Genomic DNA, 18,663 nt, shown 5'->3' on the forward strand with positions numbered 1-18,663 from the left:
TCCATACGGGCCTGTGGGAATTGGTGACCAGGTACTGTGGCTTTTAACCCGGCGGTATTTGAAGTGTTTATTTCACGTGAGTTTGCTGGTCACCTAGTGCCGTTGTCCTGAAGCATTGATTCGGGCCCTTTTGAGTGTTCTGAGTAAGAGGTGACAGTGTTCTCTTTGCACATGTGACCAAATGTACCCGTAACTCGATTCTTGCAGTGGTTTTGAGAGACAGATCTGTGGTCCTGGTCTTGCTCTGTTTGCGTATCCAAAGTTCTTGTGGCATAGACACAAGACGAAGAGTTTGTGTCCTGTTCGCACATGTCCCTCTGTCAGACTGGATCCAACAGGCGGGGTGGGGTGGGTGCGGAGAAAGTTGACCTTACCACCTTGTGCTTGTTTTTGCTTGTTTTGGTTAATTCCACTTAAAACGTGGATTATGTCCCCAGATAACTCTGGGGAAATCAAGTTTGAAAGGTAATCTCTAAACATCCCACAGGTAAATACAATGTTAAACTTCAATTTTTTTTTTTTTTATGAAATTTATTGACAAATTGGTTTCCATACAACACCCAACTAAACTTCAATTTTAATCACAAATGTTCCTTTTCCCATCTTTAAGTAAGAGAATAACATCGTTGTATTTACCTTGACTGTCTCAGCCTTAAGTCTGCTGTGTTTTATATATTTTCTAAAATACACATATGTTCTTTTTACCTCGTATCTTTTCGATTTGGAAACTGGGATCTGAACGGGACCTTTTTTTTAAGATTTTTAAAAAATGTTTATTATTTATATTTGAGAGAGACAGACAGACAGACTGCAAGCAGAGGGGGGCAGAGAGAGAGGGAGACACAGAATCCGAAGCAGGCTCCAGGCTCCGAGCTGTCAGCACAGAGCCTGACGCAGAGCTCGAACCCACAAACCGTGAGATCATGCCCTGAGCCGAAGCCGGTCGCTCAACTGACTGAGCCACCCAGGCGCTCCGGAACTGGAGCTTTTTTCATGTGTAACTCAAGAGGACGGTTATAACTCCCTGCCTCCACTAAGTCATCTTCCATTCCTCTTCCTTTGGCTTAATTAAGAGCAGACAATTTCTTCTAGGAGGGAAGGTTTCCAGTGTTATAAATTATATAAAATAGACTATTAATTTGTCTTACTTTTCTGACTGGCAATTAGATTAAGAGAAGTATATGTGGGTCCTGCTGCTAAAGGCTCTAGAGGTTTCCTAGCCCCCAGCCACCTTTAGAAGCATACCATGCTGTTGATGATGTCAGGCCAGCATCCACATCTGTTTGTTGCAACATTCTGCCCATGATGCCCTGCAGAGAAAACACTCAGCAGAGAACCCTCTTCCAGGGGCCCGTGGAAGAAAGACCAATTAGTTAACCTTCTATTTCAAATCAAATGTCCCACAAATTTATTATATGCTGTAAATGAAATATGTGCCACAAGCTTTTTAACATCCTTTCTCCTATCCACGTAAGTTTTTTTGTGTGTTTTAATGTTTGTTTATTTTTGAGAGCTAGAGAGAGCATAAGTAGGAGAGGGGCAGAGAGAGAGGGAGACCCAGAATCCAAAGCAGGCTCCAGGCTCTGAGCTGTCAGCACAGAGCCCGACACGGGGCCCGAACTCACGAACAATGAGATCATGACGCAAGCTGAAGTCAGACTCTTACCGACTGAGCCACCCAGGCGCCCCTCCTATTCACTTTAAAGAATAGCAGTCAAGTCAAAACAGTTTTCTGCTGTTGGGTATTACAGAAACAGCAGATAAGACTCAGTCTTGTGATACCATCTCACTTGGGCCCCAGCTGTAATGTTGATTGACTCTGCCACCTAATCTGCCTCTAGTAAAGAAGTTCAAGGACTCAGATGGCCAGTCTTCCTTCCGTGGGTCCAGTGCCCCCATGCCTCGTCCTGGGTGGTATGGCTCTTCCTGCGGTCACTAATCTGTACTCTGATGTGCCTTGATCTGAAGGGCCCCAGAATATTATTACCCCGTTTTAGGGAATACCTGCTGTCAAATACATAAATAGGAAATATTATATTTAAAATGTTTTATAAGCTTCTGTAGGATTATTTTCAATGTCTAATGTATTACAAAGAATAAGGACACTTTATAAATATCAACAGGGGAGAAACCTAAATAAATTATGGTCCATCCATTTGATGGACTTTCTTTTTTTAGTGTTTATTTATCTTTGAGAAAGAGAGCAGAGAGAGAGAGGGGAGAGAGAATCCCAAGCCGACTTCACACTGCCAGGGCAGAGCCTGACACGGGGCTCGAACTCATGGACCATGAGATCATGACCTGAGCTGAAACCAAGAGTCAGACTAAGTCACCCTTTCTGATGAATTTTTAATATAGACATTACAAAATCATATTTTTGAGCCATATTAAACAATATAGGGAAGTGCTCATGACACAATATTTAAGGAAGAAAGTAGAAAACAGTTTTATGAAAAACATCTTTTTTTCTAATATACACAAAAATGATTCGAAGGGGAAGGAACTAAAATAATAGCAATAATTACTGCCTCATGATAGTATTGGGGCTTTAGTTTTTCTTTTTGCTTTCATGCATTTTCAAATTTTCCAAGACGAACAACAATAGAAGTTTATAAACAGAAGCTATCTGAGCACATTACTCAGCTTGGTTGTAGGAGGCCTTATCACATTTCCTCTCGTCCTTCTTGGCCATGTCCCATTTCCTCTTGTTTGACTTCATGTATGCTTTGGTGAATATTAGTAAGACTATAACTGACCCAAACCTGACGTGCTCGAGTTGTTAGCTAGAGAGTGGGGTTGTGTCTTAAGATGGAGAGGGGCTGGATTCAGGGGCCCGTAAGGCTCCTTCTGACGCAAACATACTGGGCTGACAGCCTATATGGGAGCCCTGGGCTACAGCAGATAGGCTTCTGGTTGTGCACAAGCCAGGCTGGCTGGAGGGAGAAGACTGATCTCCCGCTTCCTGTTTAAAAAAATTTTTTTTTTTAAATCATTTGAAAAACCAGTACTGTAATATAATGGTAAGTTAATTGCAAAACATTCCACAGCTCGTCTGTCTCAGCATCATGATTGAGAGCTGTTCTATTTGAGGAACCGGTACTGTGACTTGGGGGAAAAATTCATTAGGACACCACTTTCAAAGAGAATTCTTGTAGGTCCTTGTGGCTGTGAAAAGGGTTGACGGCCACTCCTTGTTGGAAGGAGCAAGTAGTCCTTCAGGTCTTTTCTCTGTCCCTCTCAGCCCCACGCACGCTCCCCCCCCCCCCCCCCCCCCGCCGTGCGCTGTATTCCACAGGTTGGCAAATGACTGCGCCCAGGCCAAATCTGGCCCACTGCCTGTTTTTGTAAAAAATAGTTTTATTGGAACACAGCCATGCCCGCTCATTCATTTACGTAGCGTCTGTGGCTGCTTTTGTGCCACAGTGGCAGTTGAGTAGCTGCGACAGAGAGACAGAGACCGTGTGGCCTACAAAGACAAAGATATTAACAGTCCGGCCCTTTGCAGAAAAAATATGCTGATAGATGGCTATGGTTAAAGAATGTGCGGGAAGGTGGGGACTTGGGAAGAAGTGTTGCCTGTAGGATCCTTCCCAGGAAAAGTTTGGGAACGTGCGAAAGCCAGCCCAAAGTTTCTCTTCTCATTTGAAAAATACATCTTACAAAATGACCTGACTTCTGCCAGCTTGGTTTCTGAATCCTTTACCCAGGATATTTAGAAACAGTCTTATATTGTTGGTAGCCAAAATATTTAAATTCTGACCTGAGAAAAATTCTAGATAAAAATAGAAAATATAAGAAGGAAGATCAGTTATTTGTTTTTCTAATTTTTTAAAATGTTTATTTTTGAGAGAGAGAGAGAGAGAGAGACAAAGTGTGGGGGGGTTGGGGGGGAGGACAGAGAAAGACAGAGACCCAGAATCCCAAGCAAGCTCTAGGCTCTGAGCTGTTGGTACAGAGCCCGACGCAGTGCTTGAACCCACAAACCGTGAGATCATGACCTGAGCTGAAGTCAGACACTTAACCAACTGAGCCACCCGAAGATCAGTTATTTTAACTAAGAGCTGGGTTAAAAGGAATGATGGAAATTAGAATGAGATCTGCTACATTTCTTCTAAAATCTGGTCAATTTTAAAACATTTTAAATGTGAAAAAATTACAGAAGATTTAGAGAAAAGGGAGAAATAGTCACACCATGTGACACAAATCACTGTTAAAATTTTGTCATATATTCTTTTCATCAACTAAACTTACCTAGTTGTGGCCATAGTGTTTGTGTAGTTTTCGTGTCCGGCTTCTTTCTCTTAAATTATATCTAAATCATTTTGCCAGTGCAGCCGAACCCTCTTTTTCCCTTGATGTGGAAGATTCCATGGCAGTCTGTGAGATCACTCGGCAGCTGCTCTAAGATGGGGCAGGTCAAGGTGACAGTGGAGTGGCTCTTCTGCAGTTTCGGGGCCTGGGAGCGGGAGAGCCGGCAGCCGTGTGTGCGCTCGACACGAAGCTCCCGCTCAGATACAGCCCCAGACTGGAGGGTTCTTCTTCGCCACTCTCCCTTGTTTCCAGGTCAAGGGAGAGAATGTAAAACTCTGACTACAAAATGTAAAGTGATCGCTATTCTGTTGAAATGCTGAAACAAAAAAAAGGCTCCTCGGTTCACTTCCAGTCTATTTTTTTTTCTTTGGTACCCAAAACAGAAGATTCATCCCTTCTATTTTTAGTGCTTGTTCTTAATAAGATATCAACTTTGTCTCTAATGTAGTTGAGTCGTATCTGGTACAAAGAGTCATGAAGGAAAAGTCTCCGGGGTTTGCCTCGCAGAGCTGCATTTAACAAGACCGAGTCGGATTTAGGATGGTGTTTATTTGTTGGAGCTGGAAGCGTTCTCAGGGGTGTCTAGACCAGCCTCCCCAACCCTTCTTTTCGTCTGTGAAGTAGATGAGCCCTGGGAGAGTAGACGGCTAGTCTGAGTGACCAAGCTAGAGTGGCGGTGCCAGGGCTGGAACCCACGCTTCTTGACTTCTGCCTTTTTGGTTCTAACCATGCTGCTTTAAAAAGGTTTATCAGGGGCGCCTGGGTGGCTCAGTCGGTTAAGCGGCCAACTTCGGCTCAGGTCATGATTTCACGGTCCGAGAGTTCGAGCCCCACGTCGTGCTCTGTGCTGACAGCTCAGAGCCTGGAGCCTGTTTTGGATTCTGTGTCTCCCTCTCTCTCTGCCCCTCCCCCGTTCATGCTCTGTCTCTCTCTGTCTCAAAAATGAATAAACGTTAAAAAAAAATTAAAAAAAAAAAGGTTTATCAACCTGCTTTATATTTTTCTTTCTGTGCTGTTATTCATTTTAAGTATACACGCAAGTAAAGCTGGCTCGGTGACTGGCACCAGACCTAGATTTTAGGCTCTCGTGGCTAAAATCCGTGGAAGAAATGCTTAGAACTTCAGAATTTTTTATTAATTTTTTATTAATTCATGAGTTATTCAGAATTCATTCATTTCCTTTTTTGTAGAGAGACGCTGTTCTAAGTGTTTTTCAAATTCTTGCTCTTGCCAAAGACACAAGGGTGTACTTAATCTCTGAGTGTAGAGGGGCCAGCCACTCATACCCTTGAAAGCTTACGAGGTCTCTGAGAATTCAACTCTGCTTAGGGCTAGCTTGGTTCAGACAGCCCAGAACCACCCAGCATGGAATTTGCCCTTTTGGGAGGGAGAATTCTGGAGTAGGCTTAACTGGTCACCTGGACAGCCAAGAGCCCTGAACTGGAAGACTTAAGCCCAGGGATGGAACCATCAACTTACCCTGAGGAGAGGCCACTAGCGAGTGACTTCCTGGAAGGCCTGGGATCCTGGGGTTGGGACACTGCCATGATAGTAAGTTCTGGAGAAAGTTTGAAGCCAGGGAGCCGGGGAGAGCCTTCTCTTTAGGGAAAAATGGGATCTGGGGAAAGTTATACTCTATTCAATACTCACTCTTTTATTCCTCTCTAAATTTATTTGGTTACTTTAGGCACACCAAAACGTAGTTACTTATAACTTAATTTGTTCACATAATTCTGCTTGTTAGGAGACTTGAGATCCTGGGGGTAGTGGTGGGGAGGGGAAAACTTTGTCAGGACCCCACCTCAGAGGGAAAGGAGGGAAGGGGACGGATAGAGAAGTACTTTAAGGAATTAAAAAATTTTTTTTTTTTTTATGTTTACTTAGTTTTAAGAGGGTGTGAACGGCTGAAAGAGAGGACCTGAGGATCTGAAGCGGGCTCTGCACTGATAGCAGAGAGCCCAGCGTGGGGCTTGAATCCACAAACCGTGAGATCATGACCTGAGCTGAAGTCAGACGCTCAACCGATGGAGCCACCCAGGTGCCCCCTTTAAGAAACTTTAACTTGTTCACGGGGGCGCCTGGGTAGCTCCATCGGTTAAGTGTCCAACTTCAGCTCAGATCATGATCTCACAATTTGTGGTTTCAAGCCCCGCATCCGGCTCTGTGCTGACAGTTTGGAGCCTGGAGCCTTCTTCGGCTTCTGTGTCTCCTTCTCTCTCCACCCCTTCCCTGCTTGTGCTCTCTCAAAAATAAATCTTAAAAAAAAAAAAAAAAAAAATTTTAACTCGTTGACTTACACTGAGGCGTATTTAACACTCAGCCCAAGGACTGACTTATATTACAGATCTGGACCTTAGAGAAATATTTTTGGAACATATAGATTGATGACAACATGTTTTATTAAATAGGCTATATAATGTTCTAGTCCGTCAATGAATGTATCGATTAGTATTATGTTTTAGCAGGCTGTGATGTGTTTGTGACTCCTCTCTTTCTGGTTTAAGCGGCGGGGGGGCAGGGGCAGAATGTCATTGTTCTTCATTCCACTTTCTAGCCCCTATAAGCCTTGTATTTGTATTTATGATTTTAGGTTTCTCTTACAAAGGGGGACGAAGGTGGCCAAAGCTAAAACAGCCAGCTTTCCCCCTTGACCGGACTTGCTGGTGGCACAGATTGCCCAGATGTGACTTGTGACTAGCAGTTTACAATCTGTTGTACTTTAAAATATTTTTTTTTCTTTTTATTTCAGAGAGAGAGTGCGTGGGGCCGGGGGGTGGGGGCAGAGGGAGAGAGAAAGAGAATCCTAAGCAGGTTCCATGCTCAGTGTGGAGCCTGACGTGGGGCTTGATCCCGTGACCCTGGAATCATGACCTGAGCTGAAATCAAGAGTCAGACGCTCAACTGACAGAGCCACCCACGTGCCTCTGTACTTCTGAATTTAATCTTGTCTTCCAAATACCAGCACTTGAGATTGTTGTAGAACCTCTGACTTACATAAGCCTTCTTAGTGTGGTCTTGCTCTGTGGGGAAAAACGACAGGAGACCGGTTTACAGGACTTCCCATTTTGCATTACCCCACATTTTGAGATGTCCGTGCACAACTAAAAATTACATATCCTTTGAAAAGAAAGGGCCATGTTTTTAGATTCTGGTTTTTAATCATCAGTGGGTTCAGTATGACCTGGTGTGAATAACTGAAAAAGAGCTAAGCGAAGAGAGACTCCAAGAAACTCGTATTTTGTCATCTCAGAGAAGCTTTTCAAAACAACAAGGAAAGTTAGGGACAAGGGCAGATGCCATGTCCCAGAAGAACAAAGAGACTCCAGTTCTTCTTACAACTGTCCGTCTTTCCCGTCCCTTGTAGGAAGCTGTCCGGGTGTTTGCCCATCTCAGGGTTAGAAGTGGGTGGGGCTGGCTCCTAGCTCCAGAGGCCAGGAAAGACAAGGAACTTGGTGGGTGGTTCCAAGTTGTAACAGAAAGTGAGGAAGAAGATTCAGTGCATGGAACCCAAGATTGTAGGCACAAAGCCATAATACAGTCCAAAGCTGAGACCTGACCGTGGGGAAGAACTAAGAGCAGTGGATTCAGGAGGTAGAGCCTATGAGCATCCCCTTGGACAGGTGCCCCAGGGGGGGATGGCACTTGTATGGACTAATCTAGCCCTCCCCCCAAGGCCTGAAGAGTCCTCAGTGGGGAATCACAGGGGTTTGGGTGAGACAGGTTACAGAGGGTTCTCTTGAAAGGTGGAAACCCATCTTCAAAGCGAGTAATGGAAAGCCTCCAAGATTGATTGTTAAAGGGGAGGAAGTAGCAAAACATTGCATTTATGAGGCCATTATAAACTATGGGTGGATATGGTTCTCAGATACACAGAAAATTACTTGAAATAACACATACCAGATGGTCAATTGTAGTTGATTGTAGGGGATATTTACTTTCTGTTTACATTGTCTATTTCTGTGGAGTTTGAATTTTTACACGGGCTTGTTAATACCCAGAATAGAACCTAAGCTCAGTGAGGCCAGGGACCTCCTTTTCTCTTACCTGCCATGGTACACAGAGTAGATACTCAATAAATACCTGTTGAATGAGCATTCCCTTCGTGCAGAGAAAATGCTAGAAAGAGGCGGGGAGGAAGATGAGCCTCAGTCATCGCAGTGCAGTGCAGTGCAGTTCAAAGTTGAGTGGCAGTGTGGCTCAGAGAGGCTTTTGAAGTTAGAAAAGTTACATATTACATTAGGCCAAGCACCGAACATTCAGTGTCCCACTATTCGTTGCTCGTGAGTAGGTTGTTAACACGCTTATTTCTAAAAAATAGAAATACTTTCCACTCTAAGCCCCTTTCCTTGGTATTTCCTAGGAAGTTCTGCAATTTAGTACTCTGTCAGTACTATTTTCTAAGGATATTCAGGAGGTTCAAGAATTTCTGGAAGTTACCAGGGACAGGGGGAGAAAACTCATCCAAGGGACTCCTCTCAAAAAAGCCATTTGCTCTGGCAGTGGGCCGGTTGTGCTTCAGGGCCAGGGAATCTAGGCACAAGCCACGCCTCGGCCAAGAACTTGGAGGAGATCTGTTGGCTGCTTATTCATCTCTCCTGGTGAGTCTTGCCCTCTCCCCTGCCAGCCCTGGCCATGCTCTTTGTCTGTGTGGTCGCTGGATAGGGAGCTCAGATCCCACGTTTCTGCTTCAAGGAAATCCCCCAGGTTAGAAAATGTGTTGACTCGAGGCACCTGGGTGGCTCAGTCGGTTAAGCGTTTGACTCTCGATTTCAGCTCGGGTCATGATCTCACGGTTTGTGCATTTGAGCCCCGTGTTGGGCTTTGCTCTGACAGCTTGGAACCTGCTTGGAATATTCTCTCTCTCTCTCTCTGTCTCTCTCTGTCTCTCCTTCTCTCTCTCTCTCTTTCCCCCACCCACAAAATAAATAAACATTAAAAAAGAAAATGTGTTGACTGTTTATATATCATCTCTGGTGCTAGAGGGAGAATGATAACATTTGTTCTCTTTTGCATCTGAATACATTTTGCTGGGTGCCAGAAACAGTTTGCGGAAGAAAATCTGGGGCTTGGACCCTGGGACTTTACCCCGGCTTCATCCCCTACGGGTGGCCTCTGCACACCGCAGAGCTAACAAACCGTGGCTGCAAAATGACTTGCTTGCTACCCTCCCCAGGGAGTGCTGGCTACCAAAGCAGACCTTTCTGCTTCTATAGGTACACAGAGTAATTTATTTGTAACAGTATTATTTCTAGCCCAGAGGTAGAATTTAGTAAAACTGTGTGAAATTTTAGAATAAAGATGATGCAAACTGGGCAGTTAGAGGTTCCAACTAGATTAAATATGTCGAATTTAGCGGCTGCCGAATTATTTGGAAATGATTAAGTGGAAAAAATAAGTAGTAGAGCCATAGTTCTATTTAGTAAATTTGGTGTGGGTGTTTTCTGTCTCTGTGGGAAAATGTTTTTGATTCATGTTTGTGTAGCATTGCCTCTGAGCAGACGTGACTTATTTCCACTTTCTGCCATGCTCATAATATTTACGGTACTTACAGGTTTTATTTGGTTGGCTCTGTTTACATTAATCCACAGTATAGTTTGAGTTGATTTTAACCACTGCAGTTATTTAAAACTATCATATTCTGAGATATAAATGTGGTAATAGGAGCATGATAATTTTATACTTAAACAGGGCTAGCATGTGACTTGAAAACCATGTAGCTCGGGAGAAACTAGGCATCAGTGACTTTAAGCCACCAATTTGCCTACTGCCTTCACATCCAGGTAACCAAAGAAGATAATTATGTTGTACAGATAAATAAATTACGAAATGACACAAATTATTTGCTGTAGGGAGTCCACACTGGAAATATTTTTCTGTTGAGTACTAAGAGTTTATTCTAACAAAACAGGGATTTCTAGTTAGACAATTGGAAAGTTTCCCTCCCTAGAATTCAGAAGGAACTACTATAAAACTTTGTGTTAAATTCTGAGTCAGTACCCCTGCTGGCACATAATGAATTGAGATTTCCAGCTAAGGGGATTAGTGGTGGATTCCCTGAAGGGGACGTACTCCAAGGAAAAGGAACTATATTCTTTAAATGTTACTCACGCCATCATTTAGAAACTAGCTATTTGAATCCTTTGACAGCCAGTGTGGGCATACTTCAATCTTTGCAAATGTCTGAGACCTTTTTTCCAGCCAGCTGGGCCTCTCGGGGTTAGAATAAGTTTTGGTTTCTCTTTTATGGGAAGAATGACAGCTCTTCTCTCTCATAAGGTGCATTTCACAACTCCCTTGGCCCAGTGTTGTTCCAGGCTTGCAAAAGAAACAGAGTAATGAACTGGAAAAGACCGTTGCCCTTACTCTCCCCCTGGCCCTAGAGCTGGGAGCAGGACAGGGCACAGCACAGGCTGGGCTTGGCACCATTTGCATTCACTACTGCGCCTGGCCCCTGGGAGTCAGGATGCACGTACCCTTCCTGCGGGACAGCTGATCGTCACCATGGGGGACTGCACGTTCCCTTCCTGCGGGACAGCCGATTGTTGCTGTGGGGGATTGCAGGGCGGGTGTTGCTAAATCTTCTGAGATTTTGAAGAGACGCCAAAGATAGATATCTATGTCAAATCTCCCAGTTTTGAAGTCAGGGAGGGTCAAACAAAACATGTTTATGGGCCAGATTGGCTTACCAGTTTGCAGCCTCTGCACCTGACCCTTCCTGTTATTCTTGTATTTTGTTCCCTCCCACCCCTCTGGCCCTACCAATCAAAGCTTGACTCCTTTTGGAAGGATTCTTCTGTTACGGAGTATCTGGTAAATCCCATGAACTCATTTGCCATGTATGAATGGGAACTTTTTGCTTTATCCTCTCCTTCAGTTTTTGGCATTCTTGGAAAACATGCACCTGTTGACAGTGTCTCCCTCCACCCCAAAGACCATCCCCTTCACAGTCAAATGCCCACAGCTGACTGTGAGGCTTTCGGAGCACTTAGAAGGAGAAGGGACAGCTGGCCTTGTGATAAGGGTGGTTTGGGTGTCCGGTGTTCCTCCAACCATACGGTACAGAGAGCTGCTTAGCCCTCCTGGGCCTAGAACTGGTGACTTCTCCCATGCCAACATGTTTCTCTCCCGTGTCCTTAGAGCATAAAATACATCAAAATTTGGGACGGGGATGCTGGTTGTTCAGACTTCACGGGCCAGCTGGTTTAGAATCTGGCCTACCAGCACCATCCCTTATGACGTGTGTATACTTTGAAGCCTGATGTCAGAACGATGTCTGCTCTTGCCTTTCCAGAGGGAGCCAGATCAGGGCAATAAACTGCAGTTCTAGAGTCTAGATTTAGAAAAACTATTGTTTTAATAGCAATTGATGAATGGGAAGTAGTTGATGTCGATTCAGGAAGTGAGGCATTCTCTACTCCAGAAGCTTAAATTCCCCTTTTTTGGGAGTGACCTAAAAAGTTTATAAAGTAGAAGAGTTGGACTTTCCCTAAGGCTTTCAGATTATTCTGAAACTGGCCTGTGACATGGACAAATCTAAGAGTAACAGTGAACATTGAAAAGCCGTGGAAAGCAGATTAATAGCCTCCTCTTTTTTTTTTTTTTTAAGTTTTCATTTAAATTCCATTTAGTTAACATACATCATAATGTTAGTTTTAGGTATACTGTATAGACTCAACACTCCCGTACAAGACCCAGTGCTCACCATGACTAGTAGACTCCTTAATCCCCATCGCCTGTTCAACCTGTCCCCTGTCCCCCTTCCTTCTTGTAACCATCAGTTTGTTCTGTTATAGTCAAGAGTCCCTTTCCTGGTTTACCTCTCTTTCCCCCGCCCTTTGCCCATTTGTTTCATTTTTTAAATTCCACGTGAGTGAAGTCACATGGTATTTGTCTTTCTCTGACTGGTTTTACTTAGCAGAATACTCTCTCGCTCCATCCATGGCGTTGCACGTGGCAAGATGTCAGTCTTTTTTATGGCTGAGTGGTCTGCCACATACACACCTCATCTTCTTTACCGATTCATCAATTGACGGACACGTGGACTGTTTCCATAGTGTGGCTGTTGTAGATAATGCTGCTGGAAGCATCAGGGCGCGCGTATCCCTTTGAATTAGTATTTTTGTATCCTTTGGGTAAATACCTAGTAATACAATTGCTGGATCGTAGGGGAGTTCTGTTTTTAACTTTGTGAGGAATCCATACTGTTTTCCAGAGCGGCTGCACTACACCAACAGTACAAGAGGGTTTCTCCACATCCTCGCCGCCACCTGTTGTCTCCTGTGGTGTGGATTTTAGCCATTCTAAAAGGTGTGAGGTGACAATCTCATCGTAGCCTCCTCTTTTAAATTTTTTTTTTTTCAACGTTTATTTATTTTTGGGACAGAGAGAGACAGAGCATGAACGGGGGAGGGGCAGAGAGAGAGGGAGACACAGAATCGGAAACAGGCTCCAGGCTCTGAGCCATCAGCCCAGAGCCTGACGCGGGGCTCGAACTCACGGACCGCGAGATCGTGACCTGGCTGAAGTCGGACGCTTAACCGACTGCGCCACCCAGGCGCCCCCGTAGCCTCCTCTTTTAAAATAAGTTTCGCCCAATCATAAAATAATAATTAAAATGTTAAAAGTAAGTTCCGGGGCCTCCTGGGTGGCTCAGTCAGATGAGTGTCCAACTTCGGCTCAGGTCATGCTCTCCACGGTTCGTGGGTTCAGGCCCGCGTCGGGCTCTGTGCTGACAGCTCGGAGTCTGGGGCCTGCTTCGGATTCTGGGTCTCCCTCTCTCTCTGCCCCTCCCCCGCTCGCTCCCTCCCTTTCTCTCTCTCAAAAATAAATAAACTTAAAATAAAAGTAAGTTCTGTATGTTGATTGTATCTAACTTTGAAGATCAAGAAGAGATAGCCACTATCTTCATATAATATCCTGTCAGTCTTTTTTCTCTTGCATGCATATATGTTAGTGCATACATATTATTTTTACAAACAGAGCTCATACTATGTGTAATATTTTGTTCTGTTTAATTTTTTTTAATATTTGTTTATTCTTCAGAGAGAGAGACAAAGTGTGAGCGGGGGAGGGGCAGAGAGAGAGGGAGACATAGAATCTGAAGCAGGCTCCAGGCTCCGAGCTGTCAGCACAGAGCCCGATGCGAGGCTCGAACCCACGAACCGTGAGATCATGACCTGAGCCGAAGTCGGACGCTTAACCGACTGAGCCGCCCAGGTGCCCCTATGTAAAATATTTTGTAACTTGTCTTTTTCACTGACTACATCGTGAGCATTCTACTGTGTCCTCAAATATTCTTCCTTAACGGTTTCTTACTGGCTGCATGTCAGTCAGACACATGAATATACAATTTATTTAGTCAGTCTTCTGTTGAATATTTAAGTGTTTCTGTTTTTTTTTTCTTGTTCGAAGTAGTGCTGCAACAAACACACTTTTACATAAGTCTTTGTGTGGATCTCCGGTTCTCCTCCGGATAAATGTCAGAGAATGAGATGAACATTTTAAAGGCTTTTGATACAAACTATCAAATCTGATCACATCCTTTAAGGACCTTATTAAAAATACTAGTTGTAGCACTCACAGCTTTATTCTTGAAGGGTTTCAAGAAGTCAGTTCCCCTATTTCCCTATAGGACCAGTTCCGTGAATGCCTCTAGGATTCCTTTTCTCTCTTTGCATTCTTGAGGACAATGAATGTGTTTACCTTTTACATTTGACAGATTAGGAAGCAGAGACGTTAAGTACTTTGTAATAACGGTTTTACTTAGTAATCATCAGTCTGTTGCGTGTTTTGGGATATCTGTGCCTGGTAAGCAATTGTAGTAACCACCGTGAGACCCGAGGCAGCTTCAGGTCACTGTATCCAAAGCTGTGATCTATAGGACATGTGGGAGCAACTTCAAGTCAGCATCGTAGGCCTTACTGAAGATGAAGTGCATTCAGGCTTGTGTGTGCCTGTCCCATGCTGCCTGTCCTGTCAGCGAGAATGACCTGGAAAGGGGGAAGGGAAGGAGATGGTGGAGAGGGTGAGTACTGTTTCTTCTGGAGACAGAGCTTTAACATATGAGCTCAGTGTTCCTCATAGACAGCTGTATGGTCCTAAACAAGTCTTGTCTTGTATGATTAATGTGTAACAGGGGATCTCCTAATGGAATTAGGTCCTTAACAAGATGAAGCAGTTGGCCTTCATTTATTCTTTTCATGTACACCTGCCTTCTTCATAAGCAAACGCCCATTTACCCCTGTCTCCTTCAGCCACTATTAACCGAAAACTCTGACGGCCTGCTGTAGGTAGAATGTTGCCAGGGCTGACCCTGTTCTAAGCACTGTGAGGGTTAGAGACAGTGGCCTATAAGGACTGGAAGAAACTTTAGAAATACAGTTCCAGGGGTGCCTGGGTGGCTCAGTTGGTTGAGCATCCATCTGACTTTGGCTCAGGTCATGATCTCATAGTTCGTGAGTTCAAGCCCCACATCGGGCACACTGCTGTCAGCTCAGAGCCTGGAGCCTGCTTTGAATTCTGTGTCTCCCTCCCTCTGCCCCTCTCCTGCTCTCGCTGTCTCTCTCTCTCCCTCTCAAAAATAATAAATATTTTTTTAATTGTTAAAAAATAGAAATACAGTTCCAGGGGTGCCTGGGTGGCTCGGTCAGTTAAGCGTCCGATTTCGGTTCAGGTCATGATCTCACAGCTTGTGGGTTCGAGCCCCGTGTTGGGCTCCATGCTGACAGCTCAGAGCCTGGAGCCTGCCTTGTGGATTCTGTGTCTCCTCTCTCTGCCCCTCCCCTGCTTACACTGTCTCTCTCCCTCAAAAATAAATAAGGATTAAAAAAAGTTAATAAAAAAAAGAACTACAGTTCCGGCTTCTAATTTGATAGCACGTTCAGCCCCTGGCTTCAAAGAATATATGGTCTTTGGAGAAAAAGATACATACACAGGAAAATATTAAACACCAGAACAAATTAAAAAACAGCACAGGGCAACAGCTTAGTGCCCAACAAGGATCACCCACAGTAAAGGCTTTCACATATCGGGGGGAGAGAGAGGACTTTGGGCCCTGGAGATCTGCACCTTGTGCTGGAGAGCTTGCTTTGTTTTGTCTTTATTTTTAACTGGGCCTTGAAGAGTGAGATTTGAAAATTGGAGGCCATTCCTCCCCAAGGGCTGGTATAATTAAAGGCAGAAGATGTCTGGAAACCAGGAGTGGGTAATTTTGGCTGGTGCGATGAGGTTGTTAGAAGCACCTATCTCTCAGCCACTCGGCTGCGTGATTTGGAGACAATCTTCTGAAGCCCCTTTTCTTACAGAGCAAGCCATGTTGTAAGTTGGGTTTTTTTTTTTGAAGTGTGGTTGACATAATATTGAATTAGAGTCTCAGGTGTACAACGTAAGTGATTCAACAATTATATACATTATGAAATGCTCACCATGATAAGTGTATTATATTATTGACTGTATTCCCTATGCTGTACTTTTTATCCCCATGACTTACTTATTTCATAACTGGAAGAGTGAACCTCTTCATCCCCTTCACCCATTTCACCTCTCCCTCTTCCCTTTGGCAACCACCAGTTTGTTCTCTGGATTATGAGTCCGTTTCTCTCTTTTTTGTTGTTGTTCATTTGTTTTTTTGGATCCCACATATAAGTGAAATCATACGGTAGTTGTCTTTTTCTGGCTTATTCCACTTAACGTAACTAGGTCCATCCATGTTGCCATGAATGGCAAGATCCCATCTCATTCTTTTTTCTGGCTGAGTAATATTCCATTGTGTGTATATACCACATCTTTATCCATTCATTTACGGATGGACATTTAGGTTGCTTTCATGTCTTGGCTATTGTAAATAACACTGCAGGAAACATAGGGTGCATATATTTTTCAGATTAGCATTTTCGTTTTCTTTGGGTGAATACCCAGAAGTGGAATTACTGGATTGTATGGTACTTTTTTTTTTTCCTTAAAAAAATTTTTTTTGATCTTTTATTTATTTATTTTTTTGAGAGAGAAAGACACAGAGCGTGAGCAGGGAAGGGGCAGAGAGAGAGGGAGACAAATCCGAAGCAAGTTCCCGGCTCTGAGCTGTCAGCACAGAGCCCGACGCGGGGCTCGAACCCACGAACTGTGAGATCGTGACCTGAGCCGAAGTCGGACGCTTAACCGACTGAGCCACCCAGGCACCCTGATTGTATGGCACTTCTATTATTAGCTTTTTGAGGAGGCTCCATACTACTTTCCAGAGTGGCTGCCCCAATTTACATTCCCAGCACCAGTGCTGGAGGACTCCCTTCTCCCCACATCCCTGTTGACACTTGTTATTTCTAGTTCTGTGTTGTCTTGCAGAGCCTGTAGCCTCTCTGTCACCAGCTCTTTAGCGTTCAGGGCTAACCAACAGAGCTGAGAGCCTCTCACCTTCCTGATGGGCTCATGGGGTCAAACCAGCAACCCTAGAAGTATACACTTAGGTAGTTTTCTGGAGTGGGTATAGACTGTGACTCATAGTGGATATAGCTACTCATCCCTGGGTGAAATCCTGGCTGAGAAAAGATCTCCTCCTTTTTTTGCAGGACTTACTTCCTAGGGAAATTTACCGCCCCAAAGCCTTAAGTTTCTCTGAGCTCTCCGTTAGGTCTCATAACGCCTCTGGGTTTATAAAAACCCTGAAGTTCTTGTCAGTACCCACTGGAGACTTTTAAACCTTCAATGAAGTCATAGTACTGTGGGCGGTAATTCAAGTAATTCACAGAAGCTAAGGATTATACACATTTAGACACAAATATCTCCCTACCTTTTCACATACTTAAACACAAAACCGCTTTCAACTAAAAGCTGACACTTGACTCCCGTACTTTGGTTTACTACCAGATGTACTTCAAGATCCTCAGAGATATTTTTCCTACTTAGCCTGCCTGACAGACTCATGTTTGAGCCTCATTCTTTGGGTCGGCTAGAAGATTACCCCTTATTAAAATGTAAATCTTTCCTCTTAATAACTACCAACTTTAATAACTACCAATATTACGGCTTACCTTAGTTGAGTGGGACGAGAGAGAAAATGAGATAGAGTTAGGGTCTGGAGTGGGTAAGAGGGATCCTTACCCAGCAGCTGTGCTTTGAAGGCGGCCTGCCCGTCAGAGTGACGTCCTGAAGGAGCGCTGCTCTGGACAACCCCCGCTGTGGCTGGGAGGGAGGTAGCTGCCGGAGGTCAGAGGTGGCTTCACAGGTTACAGGTTGGGTGCCATCTTTTAAAATCATCCGTGGGACGCCTGGGTGGCTCAGTCGGTTAAGCGTCTGACCTCGGCTCAGGTCATGATCTCGCGGTCCTTGAGCTCGAGCCCTGCGTCGGGCTCTGTGCTGACAGCTCAGAGCCTGGAGCCTGTTTCAGATTCTGTGTCTCCCTCTCTCTCTGCCCCTCCCCTGCTCATGCTCTCTCTCTTCTCAAAAATAAATGTTAAAAAAAATTTTTTTTTTTTTTAAATCATCGGTAAAAGTGGCCTGGAAAGGTGTCTGGACCTGATAGGTAACATTTTGAGTTGATTCGAACCCTGGCTTGGCTAATTGGGCACAAGTGGACATAGTTAGGCTCTAGACTCTAGACGCATAGACTCTAGACCTTTGCCATGCTGCAGTCTGTCTCCCACATGGGGACCTCACTGGGCAGACCTCGCAAGGGTGGCAAGTGGGGCCACAGGAGTTGGGCAAGCAGGAAGTGCATTTATTTCCTGCCTGAGCATTTACCAAAGTTTTGTTAAGATCTGTCTGGCCCAATTTTTTTTTCTTTTTGGTTTTTTTTTTGGGGGGGGGTGAGATTGCAGGTCTAGAGTAAAGTTCCCTTTTATATCTTAATCGTCTGTCGTATAGGGAAGAGAGTAGAATTTAGCTCTGATAAAAGGGCCTGAGTTTATGGATGCATTGTTTCTTTTTCCTGCTTTCTTTCGATCCCTATTTACAGAAATCCGTTTTAAGGGTTACAAACTGTTACTTCTGCCTCATTTTCCTCCTGACCACTTGCTTCTAATTCACGTGGCAGCTATTGACATTTTCGTAAAATCCCATGAATGCATTTGAAGATTTAGCATTAACCTCTAACCCCATTTAATCAGTACCTCTTGGACTTCACACCAATAAATTACATATCTGCATTTTACCCAGGAACTTTTGGCCTTCAGCACCAAAGGGTTAAGTATACCATTAAGGCAAGTAGCAGGTATTTGTCTGCTAAATGTCCCTGGCACTTTGACTAGCTTGATTCAGTTCAGTTTACTAGTTCACAGAATTCTTTTAAAACTTGTATACATTTTTCCATTGAGCGTATCTCAAAAATTGAGATGTATCTTAGAAAATAGGAACGTATAA

At 44.2% G+C, this 18,663-nt stretch overlaps 1 protein-coding gene across 1 annotated transcript in view; it reads left to right on the top strand.

Moving 5' to 3' along the window:
• MACO1 (macoilin 1) overlaps positions 1-18,663 on the top strand; it is a 63,999-nt gene that overhangs the window by 26,670 nt on the left and 18,666 nt on the right. The window lies entirely within an intron of this gene.

This window comes from Lynx canadensis, chromosome C1 (genome assembly GCF_007474595.2).
Source record: "Lynx canadensis isolate LIC74 chromosome C1, mLynCan4.pri.v2, whole genome shotgun sequence".
NCBI classification, from domain to species: domain Eukaryota; kingdom Metazoa; phylum Chordata; class Mammalia; order Carnivora; family Felidae; genus Lynx; species Lynx canadensis.